Below are 20827 nucleotides of genomic sequence, written 5' to 3' on the forward strand. Positions count from 1 at the left end.
CTGCTTATTATTTTAATGATGGGAGACTTTGGCAGAGGATAGAAATGTAAAGGGGTCAGAAAAATTATGATAGTGAATGAAGGATCACTTCTCTGTGCATAAGAGTTTTCCAGGTGTGTTATTTCAGATAGTGCCTACAAAAACAGCTGTTATAACAGAAGATCAGACTAGGAAAAAGTAGTACATAAAATGAAACGGGGGTGGGAAAGGCAAGCAGTGGTAGCGATGATCAGTTTATTGGCACCTGAAAAACTAAAGAATCTCTACATATGGCAATGAAATAATCACAAACATTATATTTATACCTGGTGGGTCCAAACCAAAAGTCGCAATTCAAACAGTCTAAAATATTAAACAGTTTCAGTCTAGGATTTGTAGTTTACCAATGTCTCTGTAAAAGGTTAAACTCCTGGACTTGGGACAGTTTGGGTCCAGAGTTGATTTTTCTGCCTCAGACCCTCCTAGAGTTCTTGTGTGAGAGAGATGTTTTTCCTCATTTAGAAGATTAGCAGGCAAGAAGAGGCGATTGAGGGTAATAATTGTGGTCTCTCTCACACACACTCAACCAATGTGGCTATTAGTACAGAGAAGTCACAGAATGTTAATGAAGAGTCAACATTCCAAGACTAAAAGTTTGAGTAAATGGGTATTTATAGAGGAGACTTTGACATCAAGGAGTAAGGTGGGCACGTTCCCCTATGCTCATCACCCTCCCCCCCCCCTTTTTTTTTTTTAATAAACACAACGTTTTCTTTGAGAGAGGAATGGAGAGGAAACCTGACATGACAGATGTTAGTATTCCCTGCTTATTCTTAACTCCATAGGGGAGTTAGCATCTATAGTTGTGAAATTTAATGTAAAAACCTAAATACAATCCAAAATACTCTAGCCAGTCATCTTTGGAATGAAAAGACAATAATTTAAGAATAAAAAAAAGTGTACCTGTACAATAAATACAGTCAGGAAACAAAGAAGAGTACTTTCCATTGAAACTACAGAGGTGTTTTGATAGGTAAAATGTAATTTCTCCAAAATAGGAAAGTAGACATGATATCAGGATTCACAAAGCTACTCTCACAGGAAGAGTCAGATTCTGAATGAGCACAGGTAATTAGAGCATGTCTGATACATAGCAAGAACTGAATGCGACAACACCATACCAAGGTATCGGTTCACTAATAACCTAGAAGAAAGAATTTGACTTATTGTATTACCAGTATGACTTCTGGTAACAACTGGGTTTTTCATTGGAGGTCTATAAATACAATTCATACCTAAGCTTGTGAGATCTGAGGAGACCTCAGCCCAAGGATGTATGAATTCACGGGAAAAAGCAGTGTATTATGAGCCAATGCAGAAAGAGCCCTACTTTAATCAGGGAATGTGAAAGGTTGTTGCCATATATATGGTTTGAATGTGTTCTATTTTATTTTAATTGAGTTGGATGAGAACATCAGCATGATATACTGTGGTATTTTTAACCAATAATTTGGTTAGCATAAGAGTCACATAATTACATCATCCCATGCAACATTTAAAACAAAACAGTAACTTAGTATACCTATGGGGTAATTTTTCAGCACAAAACTAAGCTACAGTTTAAACAGTGACCAATAGAACATCTCTTGTACAATGGTCTTGTGCTATATTTTCTTAGTTTTTCATTTCTAGTGTTAAAGTGTTTGAATTGAAAGATTCTTGCCATGCTATTCATGAGCATTCAAACTGTGAACTCAGCAAGATGTATGAGCCCCCATGTCCTACCCAGAAGTTGAAATGTTCAGTGCTACACATTTGAAATTCTTACAATGGCTTGAGACACCATTAGAGGGTGCTTTCATGAAGTCAATATGTTTGTTCTAAAGCAATCCAAATAATGAACGATAGTAAGAAATTCAGGCTAGCAGCAAGCCCCTTTCCCGGTTTCATTTCATTTATTTGAGCCAGGCGCACATTGGTCTTAAGTAGAATGTATACATACCTGGATTCTAACCACTTTAACTGTTAACTATACTAGCTAGAGGACCTTATTACTACGTCTTCTTCTGATTAATAGGTTGACATCCAAGTAGTTAAGGGCCTTCCAGATCAGCAGCAAACTTACATGCTGCTATCTGTGTTAAAACTGAGAATGTATGCACATTGGAGATTTCTCATAAACCTCTTTGGAAACAATATTTGAAAATTCAGTTGGCTGTCACTGCATGGTTTATTTTACATACCGTAATACATCTTAAAATATATAAGTTGCTAAAGAGTTAATGAGCAAATGAAGAAGTAATGTGTGTGCGCACACAAACAAAAGGACACGTTGGAGTATGTTTTAATAAGCAGTTAAGGGTTTGAATGAAAAAAACTGCTATTTTTGGGTTGAAAGGGTTGTAATGGTGTTTTATGATGGCATGTGCCATATATACATGTATTATGTAAAGCTTATTTATTTCTATGCAGTGTTAAGAAATAAAGAGTTATAGTCATTAATTATCTGGTTTCACTTCAATTTGCTTTCTATTGAAAAATCTCATGCTGTTTTATTGTACTTAATAAAATCTAACCCATTAAGCAATGTGATAGAATCTGAACATACATATACTAAATCCAGCCCCCTTAGGTTCCAAAACCAATTTATATGTAGATGATATCCATTTTAGTGTAATATAGTTTGCAGTTTCAAGAAGTGTTCAGTTTGTACTTGCTCCTCTCAAAAGGCCACTAACAAGTTCCAATTCTTTCTTCACGGTACAGTCTATTTAAAAAGATAAATATTGAAGCTTCTTGGAGAAAACTTCATTTAATGTACAAAGTAAGCAGTCCTATAATTCATTAAAAAGCCTAGCAATCTGAAAGGTTCCTGGTAGGTTTGGATTTGTTCTCAAAGTTCATTGGCAGCATTACTGGTCGGATTAATTAATTAGTTACATACCATTATTTTGATTAATATGAACTTTACTTATGAAAAGCAGAAGACATTGCAGTAAGTAAATTCTAAGGCTCCTAGCAGCAAATTAGTCATTTATTTAAAAAAAAAAAAGATTGCAAAATTGTATTATCTCTTACAATCTAAAAATAAACAATGCCCTGGAGATATTATGTAAATGGTAGGAAAAAACGTTTTGATCAACTGTCCATGGCAATTTTATCGTTTTCTGGCCTTGGAAATCTGATCTCTTCCCAGGGAAAATTCATTAAGTTCACCCATGACTCCTGGAAATCACATCCCTCCGACCACCGAAGACATTTCCTTACAACCAAAGTTTGGAGAAGGGGGCTCCCAAGCAATACTGATTATCTGCATTACCTAAAGAGAGAGAGAGAGAGAGAGAGACTGACTCTCACTGACCTATTCAAAACAGATTGAGACCAGAGGGGCCAATAACGTCAATGTTTCTCCTGTCTCAAATAGCACACTGGCAAAGGAAGCTCACAAGCTACCCCTCTGCAATCAGAAGTAGTGTGACAATGTTAAGTGAAAGAAAAAAATATATTACATCTTTATTTCCAATATTATATATAAAATGGTTCTAGGAATGTTAAGCAAGTATAAATGAGAAAACACCTGAAATATTACATGTTTTAAAATCACTTTGCTCAATATATTGAAGAGGTCACCTTGCAAAGTTTTAAAATGCTTATGAAAATCTTGCAATCTAAAATAACCTTCCTCAGACATGGATATAGAGATCTTGCCTCATGTTATATATGGCCCACTAGTCAATATTAAACTATTTTTTTTCTTAAAAAGGCATTAGCCTAGGTCTAGAATATATTCAGCATAGGTGTAATGTTAACATGATGGCAAAACATAGGTTCCCGAACTGTGGCCAATGGGACACCAGAGGTTCACCAAAAGTTGATGATCACATGGTGCCATCTCTCCTCTTTGCTTCCAGCTGCCAAACGTTATTTAAAGAAACCAAAGGCAATTTTTCCTTCCACTAGTATTACTGCTTCATATGTACTGTTTTTGTAGTGCTAATGCAAAATATGTGACAGGAAAGTGGGAGGGGAGATGATTCACAAGACAATCACTTTATAAAGACATGCTCCTCTGGAAGCTTTCAAGAACCCCTGGCCGAGGACCATTCTAATCCTGGCATCCCCTAATGATGCCTTTAGGATCTTCCTATGATTTTAGGTGGTAATGAGAAAAAAAGACCTCTTATTTCCCCTCAGATATCAGTAAAGATAAATAGTAAAACATTTAATCTGGCTAACTGAATAAACAGATGTTCAATTAAATTAAACCCTGTACAGCAAGTTATAGAGTCAATGGGTACTGAAAACCTTAACCACCTTCTAATAAAATTTAAGATTTGATGTATTACACACACACTTTAAACACAGAAAGTAATGTAAAAAGTAGTACAAAAATTAAAACATAAGTAGGTCACCTATATACTTGATTTCTGTATAATACAAAGTAGCATTGAGATCTTAATATGAAAACCATTTACAGATGCTTTTGACACAGGGATAACTATTAAAAGCCAGTATTTGCACATATCACTCAATACTCAAGTTACCACTATAGTTTGATGAGAACCTTATATTCTTAAAATAATTTGAAAGAGAATATTTTACTGATTTTTTTCTATGTGTCACACAAGTAAGTTTGGAAAGAAATTAAACAGATAAAAATCTGTCATTTTACACACTCACACCCCCCCTCCCCCCCAAAAATATTTCCATCAATAATAGAAATTTGAAGATAGTCAAAGAAAGAAAAAGGCTGCTGGAGAATTTAAGAGTTTGTTTTAAGGATGTTTACTTTGTATATTTTGACATGTTAATTTGTGTTTTAACAGTTATAAAGCTTTAATTTTTTGAATCTCAACATCTATCATTAAATAATTGTCTGACTCCCCTTAACTACTTGCAGCTGTGCAAATTTAAATTAATACAAAAATCTTCAAAATAAATATCAAGTGAGCTGTAGCTCACGAAAGCTTATGCTCAAATAAATTGGTTAGTCTCTAAGGTGCCACAAGTACTCCTTTTCTTTTTGCGAATATTATCCATTGAAATTATAACAAAAATGTAAAATTTGAATGTTGTCAAGCCTAAATACAAGCTACATAGAGTGAATTGGTAATTAGTACTCTTCTTCACTGGTAGTTGTACAGTATCATTTGACAGAAGTTGATTAGTTAATAACAATCAATGTAACTCAGAGCGGTGTGTAAACACCTACTTCTCTTCTAGTTACTTCCTTTTAAACAGCAATTACTGACTTCAATAAGGGAATCCACTAAATATTATGTGACATACCGGTAATATATGAAAGTTCTAGAAGGTATGTCAAACATCCAGAGAATTTGATCCAGTCTACCCAGCAACAGATAACAATACAGATATCAGCTTGAGTAAACTGCTATAGCTCCACTGAAGTCAATGAATATGTGATCCAAGTTTCTCAACTATTATATTGAATGTGTATAAAAAGCTTTCAAATTAAACTAATATAGACTGAATTTTGCTCACTTTATGCAAGCAAAGCCACCCATTTGTCCTGATTCTATTCTTGTAGATGTTTTATGCCATTAAATGGACTTTAACATGACTACTTGATGAATAAAGGAACCAGAATTTGGTCCACAAAATATATTTTGATTAATCTCTAGTAGTTAATTGAACAAATACTCCTCTGGTTTTCCCTGGTGTGCCCTAATCTATATTCTTCCAATTGAAAAGGGGAGGGTGGGGCTAGTAAAAAGACTAGGGTGAACTAGATTGCACATAATAAATTTCAACAAGTTAATGGAGTTCAAATTCTGCCCTTGGATCTGCTTGTGTTGATCCCCCAATGACTTTGTAGGATGGCATATTAAAGGACAGAATTTGGCCCTGTGTTTTTGTTACACACCCATACAAATCCATTTATTTTTCACATGCATCTCTCATTATCCACTTGTCCCTGTGACCAATGTGTATATTTTCATTGGGAGCTCTGTGTGCTACAGAATCAGACCCTCTGAGTGACAGTAAATCTGGGTATTTTGTGTATGCTCCTATTCCAAACAGTTATGAAAAGAAACAAAACAAAAAAAATGTTTGGGGAATTGTGCAAACAGAATGTAAAACAAATTAACATCTAAACTCCTTCCACTATGCTGCAGAAAAATTGACTCCGCCAAGATGATTAAAAAAAATAACTGAAGGAAAGGACTTGCAACCCCAATGCAGAGCTCACTCACTGAGATCCTCGTGCATACGCTTTTTCTGTAGTTTTATTATGCCATACTGGACTAGGGAAGCTGTCACAGGATTCCCTAGATCTGTAAACTTCTGCTCAGTGGTTGACTGCATTCCAAGTTTGGCCTGGGCCTTCTGACATTTTTCTACCAGGCAACGCATAGGAAATAAAGGGTTTTAAAGATTCTGAAATGGCAGTTTTTGATTTTAGAAACTGAACTACTACAAACGTTTCATATGAAAGGCTAGAAATATTGCACCCTCACCTCAGATTGGCAATAATTCTGAAAGTTTTTTGTTGTGAAAATGTAGAGACATCTGATAGTTCCCAATTCACAGCAGATTAAAAAGACCAGTGGGAGTTCACTAGTCAAAGCATTCACAGAATGATCCCATCTAAACTGCAAATACACAGCAACTGACATAGTCTAAACTGTAACATTGCCACATACAGCTGAACATTTGTCGAGTTCCACCATATGCAGGGTGGCTCATTCTCCACAATGAGTAAAGTGATTCCTATGTAATGTGGTTTTCGATCATTCGGATCAAAGATGCCATGAAAATGTTATAAATTCTCTCTGTGTTATGAATAAGACAAGATGGGTAAGGCAATATCTTTTATTGGACCAATTTCTGTCAGCGAAAGAGACTCTTTCCCGCTCCTCAGAGCTTTTCTTCAGGTCAGGGAAAGGTAATTACAGCTATATACAAAATGGAACAGACTTAAGCATAAGGAGTTAATATATGTTGCAAGAAACCATTCAAAATGAAGTGGGCAATTAACACCTCTGCAGTCATAGGACAAAGACGACTTATTGTATTACAAATGGTTATAATGAGACAAAACATTTATGAAGGAATATCTGGTCTCATAAAAATCATCCTCAAACCTCTCACCACACAAAGGGCAAGTTTTCTCCAGGACACAGTCTACTTACTTCAGAAATTCTGGAACATCAACAACCTTCCTCAGACTACCATGTTTTCCACAATGGATGTCACCATGCTATACACCAGCTTCCCTCATCATGATGGCATTGCTGCCTGCCTCAAATTTCTACAAGACAAGGGACAGCCCTCATATCCATTCCAAACACATCACCAAAACTCATCCATTTCATCCTTACCCATAACAATTTTACATTCAACAAGACAGACTTTGGGAACACCCAATGGGTACTAGGATGGCTCTCCGATATCCTAACCTCTTCATGGCCATTTCAAGGAAGAATTTCTGGAAAAAGTGTTCAACAAAACCAATGCTACACATTGATATTTTCATCCACTGGACAGACCTAAGCTCCTTCACAGATTTCCACCACAAATTCAAAGCCCACCACCCCTCCATCAAATTATCTATAGCATTTCCTGGACACCATGATCAGCTACATCAATGGAACCCTAAGACAACTATATACACAAGAAACAAATGGATCAACATGCTTACCTTCATAGGTCCTGCAATGACTCTATACACACCAAGAAATTTACCATCTACAGACAGGCACTCCTAACACAGAATACGCTCAGAGGAGAAAGTCTAGAATACACACTTTAACACTTAAAACTGACTTCATCAGACTCCATCAGAGAAGTTGGAGTTGATATGGGGCTATAGGTCACGCTAATTCTCTGAGAAAACATGCTTCAATATATAAAAAAATACTTACTTCTCACACTGGACTCTATATGGGTTATAAAACAATTCCAACTTGTGCCTGAGGGGATCATATCCTGAAAGAAATCCTGAAGAAATCACCTCTTCTGGACCTCAAACTACCCCACCCCCCACAACCTTGCCAAGCTTACCAGACGTAGGCTTCCCATAGATCAGGGCACACAAACTCAAGATGGCACCAGACTGTGTCAGAAAGAAAGAGATGCAATACAAAGCCATATCGCCCCTGCTATGATCATCAATACCTTCCACAAAACACATTTCAAGATTGCTGGGTCCCATACATGCATATCACAACATTTGGTGACCTCATCCAGTGCATCAAATGCCCAGACAACAACTATGTGGGTGAAACCAGACAATCGCTACATTTTCAAATGAACTCAAAGAAAAATGATAAAGACACAAGGAAAAAAAACAAACAAACCTTATCGCCCATGGATAAACACATTTCACAAAAGAATCACTCCCTATCTGACCTGTCAATCCTTACCCTCAAAGGAAACCTGCATAATAGTTTCAAAGACTAGTCTGGGAGCTTCATTTCAGAATTTTGCTAGACACCAAAAACCCTGGACTCAGTAGTAATAATCTTGTCTCTTTCATCAACAGAAGTTGATCCAATAAAGAATATTACCTCACCCATCTTGTCTCTTTCAAATGAAAGGCTCTTTGCTTGTCAAACAAGACACCTCATGAACCACAAATCATGAAACCAGAACCAATAGTTCAATGGTAATTGCAATCTAACCATACATTATTAAAAAATTTAAACAATAAATAATCCCGTGTGACGGGTTCCCCCACCTGCAACTGGTGTACCACTGAGCCCTTTGACCCACCCGCCCGGGCTCCATCTCACACTGTGCTGTTGTGACAAGCTGCAGACATGTTCCCAGTCTTACACTTCCACCAGCATGCATAAACGGGTAGGGACGCACCCAAATGTGGTTATGTGCATGCTCTCTGACCAGCCAGTGCATGTGAACCAACAATAGAGAGCCTACAGCCAAAATAACCCCCAGATTTCCAGACTAGGACCCCAGAGTGGTACCGTCCTGCCCTGGTCCAAATCCAAACCAATATGAATTTATTATCCAGTTCACTCCTTCCCCCCCACCCCCACTGTGGACAGGAATATGCAACAGCCTCTCTGAGCTAAGATTCCCACACATTTTGCTCCAAACTCACTGGTGTAGATTAAAACATAAAATAAATGAATTAACTACAAAAGATAGATTAAGTGATAGCAAACAGATCAAAGCAGATTACCTAGCAAATAAACAAAACGACAACCTAAGCTTAATATACTAGATAGATAAGGTGAGAATTTGCTGTTCATATCCAAACTGATGGTACAGGCAGACTTGTAGATTCTTAAGGCACAAGCTGCATTAGCTTTACATCTTGGGTTTCTCAGGTCTTCATACACAGTCTAGAAATCCCTTTAGCCAGGGTCCAACACTTCCCCCTATTCAGTCTTTTTTCCTCAGATGTTTCCAGGAGTCTTCTTGTGTGGGGAGTGAAGAACATGATGTGACAACCTGCCTTACATAGCTTTAGCATATATCGGGAACACTTAGTTTCAAAACTTGGTTCCCAGACCGTTTTTTGGAAAAATACTGACATCCCAAGATGGAGTCCAGAGACATGTGGTCTGGTCACATGATCTTGCAGTGTTATAGCAGCCATTGCTTACAGGCTGGCCAACAGGCTCACAGGAAGTTTATGCTATTCCACAGTCCATTGTCTTTACTGATGGGCCACCAGCCCTGTCTGGGTTCTTCATTATTGTATCTGAAAGGCTGGCTGTGGGTGTTTTCCAGAGTAAGCCCATTTGAAATAGAGATCCCTAGTCAATATTCATAACTTCAGATACAAAAATGATACATGCATACAAATAGAATAATCATATTCAGCAAATCATAACTTTTCCAATGACACCTCACATGACTTATTTTGTATAAAATGCATCATCATTATGCCATAATCATATTACAATAATATTAGTCTGATGAATATGTGGTGCATTGTCACACACTCCATAAGCTGCAGTTGATCCAGAAGACCAAAAAGATCTATCCTTCTGAACAGCCTAATCATGGAGATAATTTTGCTTCAGTTTTGATTTCAAAAGCGGCCTATGTTGTTCCTCATTTAAAAACAAACAAAATCACAAAACCTTCATTTGAATGTAAACCCATTAAAATTGCATGCAAACACTTAGATTTTGTGTATGTATATATGCACAGAGGATAAAATAAGTAGTTTGTACATTAGATTTGTAGATCCCAGATCCTGGAGCCAGTTCAATTCCATCCTGGTCTCTGGCATATTTTAGAACACCGTCAGATCTACTAGGAATCACCAGACCACAATACAACCTCTTCCCCACCCCACCTAGTGCCTGCATCCCCCTTCTCTTCAGAAAAGGCTACCTGAAGATTCAGCCTTCAGATGCCTAATAAGGACGATAGACTGATGGATAGGGGACTTGTGTAGGCTAAGAGTTAGTCTTTATCTTACAATCCTGAACAATAGTTGAAGCTATAAGTTCAAATGGGAAATAAGATGAATTTTTAACAGTGAGGATAATTAATCATTGAAAAAGATGAGCAAAGGATTTGATAAATTTTCCATCACTTGGAGTCAGTCTTGGAATGAACATTTCAACTTTGGAAAATATGCATGGGTTCAACCACAAATATTGGGCTAGATGCAGGAATTTCTGGGTGCAATTTTAACTGCAGTTAAAAATATTTCCCCTAAAGGAAGTTTATAAACTGGGTTGTATATATTTGGCAGCTTCAGGTGACAGTATTAATGCAGATTTGATTTCCCTTTGTATGAGTTGATGCCCTTTGAGGCTCCCTGAATTTCCAGGTTTAAATGAACCCAAAATATCTAACAAATTTAGCGAGAACTGCTGAAATTCCAATAGCACTGAGTCCTAGCTGTCATATAAAGCGATCTAACACAGCTTCATCTGAAACAGCTCAAAATTACCCAAAGGTTTGAGAGTTTTGGAAGAACTTTGGGCAATCAGGTCCTCATTTCAGCTGAATAATGCTATCCCAAAATCCAGACTAAGTAGTATTACGTGGCAAGCTATGGTTGTTATTGCTGACAAATCTTAGTTTAAAAGAAACACAAACAAAATGCAAGAAGGTATGAGGCAAGACAAACAAGTCCTAGCATATTTTCTGCTTCGCTTTTGTATAGGTTATTGATCAAATGTGTTTTATATAAATAACAGGCAATATAGCTTTACTTGTGCAATTGAATCATACATAATTCCCAGTATGATATAAGATCAGGTATCAGTAACAGGAGACTGCCAAGCAGCTACATTCTCCACTAACAAATCCATCCACCATGATCAATTCAATTACTTTTCTAACAGAGGAATTGATTCCTGCCAGAATAGATATGTCAAAGTGCTCTATAGAAAAACTAAGGGTAATGGAGAAAGATCCAATCTAGGTATTCAAAATAAAAATGAATATGCAGTAAAGATGAATGTGGACTTAGGGAAACTCAAAAGGAGATGAGAAACCATTCTTAAAGTAGACCATCAAAGAAAGCCAAATCTATGGAGCAGCAACAACATATACTCATGCCATCCTTTCCCCCAACACTGCTCTTATAATCAAAAGAGCGACTGACCAACCAGCAAAGGGGACTCTTGAGAAGCTGCAGGAAGAAAACAGCTGCTTAGGGCATGTGTTTACTTATACAGAGGCAGCTGGAATTTGCTGGGGCCCCCTTTACCTCCACATAGTACAAATCTGTCAGCATCAGATTTCTCCCTACTATCAAAGCCTAGTCTGGCAGAGTAATGTTACCACATATAGTATAAGGGTTCTACATGCTGCCCCATCACCCTAATATCTGAGCATCTTTGCTATAAAAATCAAAACAATAGCAAAGTTTCTAAGGCCTTGTCTACACTATGAAATTAGGTTGAATTTATAGAAGTCGATTTTGTACAAAGTGTTTTTATACAGTTGACTGTGTGTGTCCCCCCCACACAAATGCTCTAAAGTGCATGTAGTCTGTGGAGTGCGTCCACAGTACCAAGGCAACCATCTACTTCTGGAGAGATGTACTGTGGGTAGCTATCCCACAGTTCCCGCAGTCTCCACTGCCCATTTGAATTCTGGGTAGAAATCCCAATGCCTGATGGGGCTAAAAGTTTGTCGTGGGTGGTTCTGGGTACATATTGTCAGGCCCCCCTTCCCTCCCTCTGTGAAAGCAACGGCAGACAATTGTTTTGCTCCTTTTTTCCTGGGTTACCCATGCAGATGCCATACCACGGGAAGCATGGAGCCCGCTCAGCTAATCGTCACCGTATGTCTCTTGGGTGCTGGCAGATGCGGTACTGCATTGCTACACAGCAGTGACTTATTGCCTTTTAGCAGCAGACAGTGCAGTGTGACTGATAGCCATCATTGACATAGTCCAGGGTGCTCTTTTAACCAGCCTCAATGAGGTCAGGGGTGCCTGGGCAAACATGGGAGTGACTCAGCCAGGTCATTACCTTTTTAAGTTTCGTCTCATGGTGACACAGTCCTGCCGGCAGTCCTACTGAACCATTTTTTAATGAGCAGCCAGGAGACGATGGCCAGCAGTCATATTGCACCGTCTTCTGCCGAGCACCCAGGAGATGACGATGGCTAGCGGTTATACTGCACAGTCTGCTGCCAGCAAGATGTATAAAGGTAGATTAAGTGGATCAAAACAAGAAATAGACCAGATTTGTTTTGTATTCATTTTCTCCTCCCTTCCTCCGTGAAACAAGAAGAAAGCCAAGGAAAGTGTGGGGCCCTTACTGAATGAGGGAGGCAACCTAGTGACAGAGGATGTGGAAAAAGCTAATGTATTCAATGCTTTTTTTGCCTCTGTCTTCACGAACAAGGTCAGCTCCCCCCACCACCTGGCTGGTATCAGGGAAGATCCCTGCTAGCCAAACGCAAACAGCTCAGCGCCAATGGCCCCCCCCCTGCCCCCTCCACAGCGTGGCTAACTGCGGGGAGGATTTCTTTTCAGCCACAGGCAAACAGCCCAGTAGGAATGGGCACCTCTGAACGTCCCCTTAATTAAATTCCCCTACTTCAACCAGGTTATTGTGAACAATATCACTCTCCTGAGGGTAACACAGAGATAAAGAACAGATGTTGCTTGAATGCCAGCAAACACCGGGACCATACGCTGCCAGGCTTTGTCATGCAATAATACCAGATTACTTGCTACTAGCATGGCGTGGGAAAGTGTCCTACCATGGAGGACGGAATAAGGCTGCTCTCCCCAGAAACCTTCTGCAAAGTCTTTTAGAGTATCTCCAGGAGAGCTTCATGGAGATCTCACTGGAGGATTTCTGCTCCATCCCCAGACACGTTAACAGACTTTTTCAGTAGCAGTACTGGCCACGAATGCATCCCAAGTCCTCAGGGCTACTTAATCATTAAAAAAATGCTTGCTTTTATAAAATGTATTATATTTATAAAGGAACACTCTCATCAGAGGTCCCTTCTCTGGCTTTGTTGGGTTGGGAGGGTATTTCAGACAGGGTAACAAAAAGATCCCGGTTGTCGGGGAGAACGGTGTGCTGTGGGCTCTCCCCAAGCTCATCCTCCTCCTCCTCCTCCTCCTCCTCATCTTCCCCATCTGCAAAATCCTCAGCCATGGCGGAGAGTACTCCATCATTGGACAGGGTGGGGTAGTGGTGGCGGCCCCCCCCAGAATTGCATGCAGCTCAGCGTAGAAGCAGCATGTCTGGGGCTCTGTCCTGGAGCGTCCATTTGATTCTTTGGTTTTCTGGTATGCTTATCTGAGCTGCTTAAGTTTCACGCGGAAGTGTGTTGCATCACTGATGTATCCTCTGTCCCTCATGGCCTCTCAGATTTTTTGAAATGTTTTGGCATTTTGTCATTTGGAGTGTAGTTCTGATAGCACGGATTCCTCTCCCCATACAACGATCAGATCCAGTACCTCCTGTTCGGTCCATGCTGGAGCTCTTTTTTGATTCTGGGACTGCATGGTCACCTGTGCTGATGAGCTTACCTGGCCAAACAGGAAATGAGATTCAAAAGTTTTCTGGGCTTTTCCTGTACACCTGGCCAGTGCATCTGAGTTAAGAGTGCTGTCCAGAGCAGTCACAATGGTGCAATGTGGGATAGCTCCCGGAGGCCAATACCTTCGAATTGCGTCCTAATTCAAAATGGCAATGTCAATTTCAGTGCCAATCCCCTCGTTGGGGAGGAGTACAGAAATCAGTTTTAAGAGCCCTTTATGTCGAAAAAAATGGCTTCGTTGTGCGATCGGGTGCAGGATTAATTCGGATTTAGCAGTGTTAAATCCGACAAACTTGTAGTGTAGACCAGGCCTATTAGACTTCATGGAGTCTCTGGCCCTTTCAATTTCCTGATTAAAAACTCTGCCAGGGATAGAGATTGGGGTTTTATTTTATTAATTTACTTTTTAAAGGTTGATTTGTTTCAGGGCTTATGTTTTGATTGGGTGGGACTTATTCAGTGGAAGGGAGTGTCAGTGGCATCTCAGAGTTAAGCTGCTGTGGAATAATTGGATGACTGAAAACAATCAATCAATTTTCCATGTCTAAGAGCCAATTGATATTTGTGGAAATGTGAATACAGTGTTGCAATTGGTTCCATAGTTGCAGCTCTGCATTAGAGTCAAACTACCACAAATCTGGAGGCAAAACCTTTTGAAAGTATATTATTCTTTGCAGAACTGGCTGAAAAATTGAAAGGTACAAGCGTTTTTCCATTTATTAATTTTTCATCCCTTTTCTCCAACCAGACCACCTGCACTAACAAGTTTATATACCCTATCAAAAGCTGGGCTCTTTTAATCATGGTGATATTTCATTTAGATTCTAGGTTATAGAGATTCCACAGCTCAGGACTCACAAGTGTAGTATTTGGGTGACTAGATCCTTAGCAATATTACTGCAGTAAATGACCATGTTTAGATGAGAAGGAAAATTTGATTCTTTACACATTTGAGGAGAAAAATGGGCAAAAAGTTATCTTAATGTTTATTTTACTTTTCTCTGTGGAAACAGAAGACGTTGTTTCCAAGTATTGTTCTCATTACATATTCTAAACAGTAATGGGTATACTTAATTGAATTGAATTGCATTACATTTAATTACAGTCAATTACAATACTCGTTAACATGCTGCTATTCAATTCTCCACATATTCTCGGTCCTTAGTACATTCAGAAGTTGATATGCAGGAAAGAATGTACAGTTTATTAGAACTGGAATCTATACCCCACCGCACCCTTACTCACACTGGATAATACATTTTGCTATGTATAGTTCAACTGAGATCCATAGGGTTACCTGTAAAGTACTACTCAGTATAGGAAGGGTATCAGACCTTTTGTGTTCGGGTCAGACCATTTGAAGGTTCATAACTGAGTGCCACACACTGGGGTGACCAGATGTCCTGACATTATTAGGGGCTTTGTCTTATATAGAATCCTATGACCCCCCCAAGCCTGGTACTGATTTTTCACACTTGCTACGTGTTCACCCTACCCTACACTGGCATTCTGTTCTTTCTAAGCACCTGAATTCAAGAGGTCTTATGCACTCACACTTCCTTTGACCTCATTGGGATTGGAGGTTGTTCAGCACTCCTGAGGATCAGGCTTTAAGATTATTGATTAATGATTTTTTTTATAAAAGTGAATTCCTTTAAATACCATTGGTGTACGACATCACTGTCATAATACTTTTAGTCATTAGAATGTAATGTATAATGTAATCCCTATCATGTAATGTAGTCTGTCATTTTACAATTGTGTATATTGAGTAAAACACTTTGGAATATTAAGTTCCATAACTTAGATGTTGCTTTGAAGTGATGTTACTAAGAGAAGTTTAGTTTTCATTGAGCTCAGAATACATTCCTTGGGATTGTATCAGTGGGTGTTTGTTTTGTTTTTGTCATTATCTAATGGAAGGCTCTCTCTTTTATCACAACCATTCATGGGCCAGATTCTGATCTCACTTATACTAGTGAAAATCCATATTTTAGATCCCAACATACCAAGTTGGAATTGAGGCCCCTTTGTGCAAGACATTACACAAACATAGTAGGAAACCGTCCTCATCCTATAAAGCTTACAGTCTAAACAGACCAAACAGAGACTAGTCAAACAATAAATGGGAAACTAGCAAAAGTATGGAACTCCAACATAAAACACTGTTCTCTGCTCCCCAAAAAACCAACACCTTTTGACAGGCACTTTCCCATTTCCCCTTATATACTGGGTTTGATTTTTTGTTTTGAAAGATAATCAGAGATACAAAGCTTTCTTCATTACTATAATTGCTCCCAGCCTATAAGGTCTGTTTCAAGACATTCTACTTGGACCTGTATTAGCTAGTGCTGACTCCTGTAACATTCTGGCAGACTTTAACCACAAAGCAACAGAGTGTCAGTATGTTTATTCAGTATTCTATGCTTTTTATTATTTGTAAAAGTGAATGTGGGATATTTGCATTCAGACTCTATAGCAGTTTTAATAAAACTTCTGCTAAGACTGTGTTGTGGCAGATGGCTGCTTGTGTAAGTGCAATCACCTCTGTCTTCCAGCAATTAGGCTAGGACAACTTTTCTCTAAAAAAATCTATTGTCAATAGACAGTCATCAAAATACATACTGACATTTCACTTGTTCAGGCACCCACAATAAGTGTCATTCTTTCTGTCAAGCTCCCTAACTCATAGGAACAAAGATACATAACATAAAATATTTACAATCACTCAAAACTCCTCAGAGTTTATATAAGAAAATGCACAGTGGATACCAATGGTAGAGGATACCAAAATAATTCAAGCATTGACTTTACTAGTTATGCAGACAGCTATGTTTTTACCTAAATATTCACATCCTCATTAGATTTGGGATGACTTAACAGGTTTTCTGTACAAGGAAATTCCACAAGTGGAGAGACAAGCAGAAACAAGATTGGCTACCAGAAAGAAAGTTCCAGTATAAGAAAAATCTATAGTTAGAGGAAAAATACTTTGGGCCACAATCTGGCCCACACTGTGACTCATCTTAGCTGCTCCTGCAGCACAAAAGGGCCTTAAATCTTTCCTCAAACATCTAAGGATTTCATTGATATGGAGAAAATAGGAAGGTGGAATGGAACTAGCATAGTCAGTTCTATGCCACTTATCTTTCAGCCCCACCCTGATTCAGATTAGGAAACAGGATTGGCAGGTAGGAGGCCCTGTGATCTGGCAATTTTTGTGTGTGTAGAGGTATGTGTCACTTGGGAGCTATTTCAAACCAGTGTAGGTTGGGAGCTTTCCTATGGCACAAGTTATAGATGTGTCAGCTCACCAAGGATAAGGTGAGAGTTCAGCCTTCTCTCTTTTTTTTTTCCATCTCTTAGGCAATTATTGTCCACATTCAACTGTCATTACTGAAGGTACAAGTGCTGACTGCCCAGCTTGAAAGATAGGATAACTCCTGTATCTTAGTTTTTAAAGCTGCCACCCATCACCATGGTATCCGAGAGTCTTCCATGTAAAATCAATAGCAAATACAAAGAACCTAGCAGTCATCATGGAGCAGCTGTCACATTTCCCTTTTCCTGATGAACCACAATTATACATTTGGCTTCCAAAGCTATTTTCCTCCAAGCCCTTGCTAAAGGAAAGGAAAACAAAACAAAACAAAACAGCATGCCCATGTCTGTGCATTTCTCAGCCAGTTCTCAGGCAGCGATGGTTCTGTGCCACAAAAACCTAGGAATTGGGGGTAGTGGTGGTTCGTTTGGGAAAGGTCCTGGTTGGTGAAGGGAACAGAACACAGTTGTAAGAGATTTACAATAGGTTATCTAAGGAATAGTTAATTACAGCATTTTTTTCTCCTTTGGGGGATTACAAATGCTATAGTCTGTCCCTGTTACCTGTCCTTTCCTAGCACTGAGACATGCTGTACAAGCAGGCATGGGGTGGGGAGGGCAATAGGATTCCATCTGGCAGTCAGATAATGTGGCATCCCTTACCTGTTGCCTGAAGGTTTGCGTTGTGGTGCTTTGCTGAAAACCAGCTTCCTACTTCCCCCTTTAAAGGTCAGTCTTGATCTTTTCAGCACCCTGGCATCATGAACCTTTGCAATGTTTCCCACATTTGTATTCAGCAATCTGCTCTTGGGAGGTCTAACCAACCCTTATGGAATGAGAGAACAGTAAGTTTTTTGGTTCACACATTCATGTCCACTTGTGGTGGGCAAAGCACTGGGATATGGCTGTCATCTATGGCTCCTGCACAGTTCAGAAACCTCATCCTCTGAAAGCCAGCTATTATTTCTGGAACTTTTTGGATAGCAACTACCGGTGGGTAAATCATAGTGTTAGTTACTGATAAATTACAATGCCTACAGCGGCCTTTCCAACTCCAGAGGGGTTTGAGGCAGTCCTATAGATCTCTGTTGCAGCCTGCTTCCACAGAGCAACAGCAACCTGCTTCTCAGCCTGAATCAAGTGTTCTGGAGTTGGAGGGTTGGTGCAAGCTACTCACATAGCTCCATGAAGGTCTGTTTCCTCCGTTCTGAGGCCACTGCAAGTCATCCCAGGTTTCCAGAGTGATGTGATCCTACCGCGCTCTGCTGGTTCTCCTGCACCAGAAGTGACAGTCAACAAAGGCGACACTGTGGAGATACCAGCCTTCAACATATCTGTAGTGTGACCTGAAGGAATTGCCCTTGATCCTCAAGATCAACAGTCTTTGAGGCATCAGAAAGTGCTGTACAAATTTCATCTAGCATCTCACCGAGTGTCCACTCTACTGCGTAACTGTTTGTCCCACAACAAAGAGCAGGAGCAGAAATCGATTGTCATCATCATCAGCCCATTCCTCTATATCTTCCACCCAGTTTTGCAGGGAACAACGGGGGGGGGGGGGGGGGAGAGGGCTGATGAACTGCCATCTGCAAATGTGTGAAGGTAGGGGACAGTACCAACATCATACAATAAAGTAATTGCTATAGCATCCCCCTGTGATACCACCCCAAAATGGTAGAGCTATTATGTACCCACAGCAAAGTCTGGACACATGTATATGAATGTAGACAGCATTATATCCATGTCCAGCACAGCATATGTGGATTCCTGGGCACGAGTATGGGAGACACACAGGAGCATTACAGAGTTTACTACTCAGATATGCATGCAAATGTAGACAGCCTTCATATGACCCAATCACCACTAGAGAAGAACAGCATCATGTTGAGAACATGTGATCACACACACCGCTCAAATTTGAATATAAACAATTCCAAGGAACTGCATACAATTGAACAATAGGACCAGGAGTTATTCATACAGATTTATCTGATCAATCATTTTGATACAATCCCAAAAGTAATTCACACACAGGAGAAACAAAAATTCAGTTATTTCCATGGGTCCACATACAATACTTCCATGTAATTTTATCCTGCTTTTTCCACAGGCATGACTGTTCTTACATATTTCATACTGAACATTTCTGTATGATCCATTTAGCTTTTTTTTTTCTTCAGACAAAACTTTCATTGAGTTTAGTGGATTTGGCCTGTATGAGGATTGCTAGAACAGGCCTAAAATATCTAGTAATATTTCCTAATTAACTAGTGATATTTGGAAATGGTCTTATTTGCAGCTGTAGATTTAAAGCATATGTTATGATTTTTCCAGGGATTGTTCAGAGGTTTAATTCATTCCCTTTGTGAGATTTTTTTTCCTTAATTATGTCCACTCTCAAAAATACTTAATTTCTTTGTTTATTATTTTATTATTTCCTTGCTATTGCCTGATTAACATTTTGGAGTATATTATCGTCTGTTTGCATTAACTTAATTCTTGGTTTAAAATAATCTTCTCAACATCCAGTTTATTATCTTCACGCTGCTGGTCTAGAATTGTCACTAATGTTGTAAACAGCTTAGCTGAGCGTTTGCATAGATATTTGATTTTTTGCACCTACCCTTTCTATCCTGATCTATACTAATTTCTTTCTGCCTGCTAGTGATGTTCTTCAAAAGTCTTACAATTCTTCATTCTGAGCTCTTAAAGTGCTTTCATAATAACTGTGCTCATCAAGGCTGCATGAAGCAGTAAGTTTAACTGCAGACTATTCATGCTCCTTGAAAGTGAAGAGCTTGATGTACATTTATTCAGCACTGGAGGAAAGTAGATTTTGTTGCACTGTGTTTTACCTCCAATACTTTCTTTGCCTTGCTAATAGATTTTCACGATTAATTTTTACAATTTATTTCTATATACAACGTCATCTTGTTTAGTAGCTTCCATACAAACTGTACCCCAAATGCTGAACTGAATTAAATACAAGCATGTTGATACTATGTAGTACAAGAGAAAACAGAGACTTTGCATAATTAAAACATTCACTTAAAAAGCTAATGACTAAAGGAAAAGTGAAATTAGCAAGCAAAGGCCAAATATAATGTCTATTAGTGAGATGAAAAGTGAGGCGGAGGTATAGAGAAAGATATTCAGGATGCTACAGAGAATTCTTTCATAGCCATAGCAACAAGATTATTTAAAGGGGTAAAGAAGCAGAAGATGAGCAGAAAATACACAATTAATGAATTAGGCAGCCTTATAAAAAGCAACTTTGCACTAGATGTTGAAATGAATGAAGAACTTACGCATGAAGCTGATATGGTCATACTTCTTGGAATATACGGGAAGAGTCTGAATAGAGGATACTGCAAAAGAAGAGACGAGGAGGTGAGGCATGGACAAGCATCAGAAGATGAGAACATCATACACAGCAACACAATTTGAGATTAGCTAGCAAGTTTGTTTCCCATCGGCTCCCACATAGACATTTGTTTGTATGTTCCAGTGATGGAACATCATAATTGAAGGATTAATGCAATTAATTTGTTCAACAGAA

The 20827-nt window shown here is 38.9% G+C and overlaps 1 long non-coding RNA gene across 1 annotated transcript; it reads right to left on the minus strand.

Annotated features, from left to right (window-relative positions):
• Positions 1 to 898: 898 nt before the first annotated feature.
• LOC142071412 (uncharacterized) lies at positions 899 to 20626 on the minus strand. The gene is made up of 3 exons (XR_012667444.1): positions 20577 to 20626; positions 18446 to 18542; positions 899 to 3298 (listed from the first exon to the last, which is right to left on the minus strand). It is a non-coding gene; the product is annotated as an uncharacterized LOC142071412 (long non-coding RNA).
• Positions 20627 to 20827: the final 201 nt, after the last annotated feature.

The sequence above is a fragment of the Caretta caretta genome, chromosome 3 (assembly GCF_965140235.1).
Source record: "Caretta caretta isolate rCarCar2 chromosome 3, rCarCar1.hap1, whole genome shotgun sequence".
In the NCBI taxonomy this organism is placed as follows: domain Eukaryota; kingdom Metazoa; phylum Chordata; order Testudines; family Cheloniidae; genus Caretta; species Caretta caretta.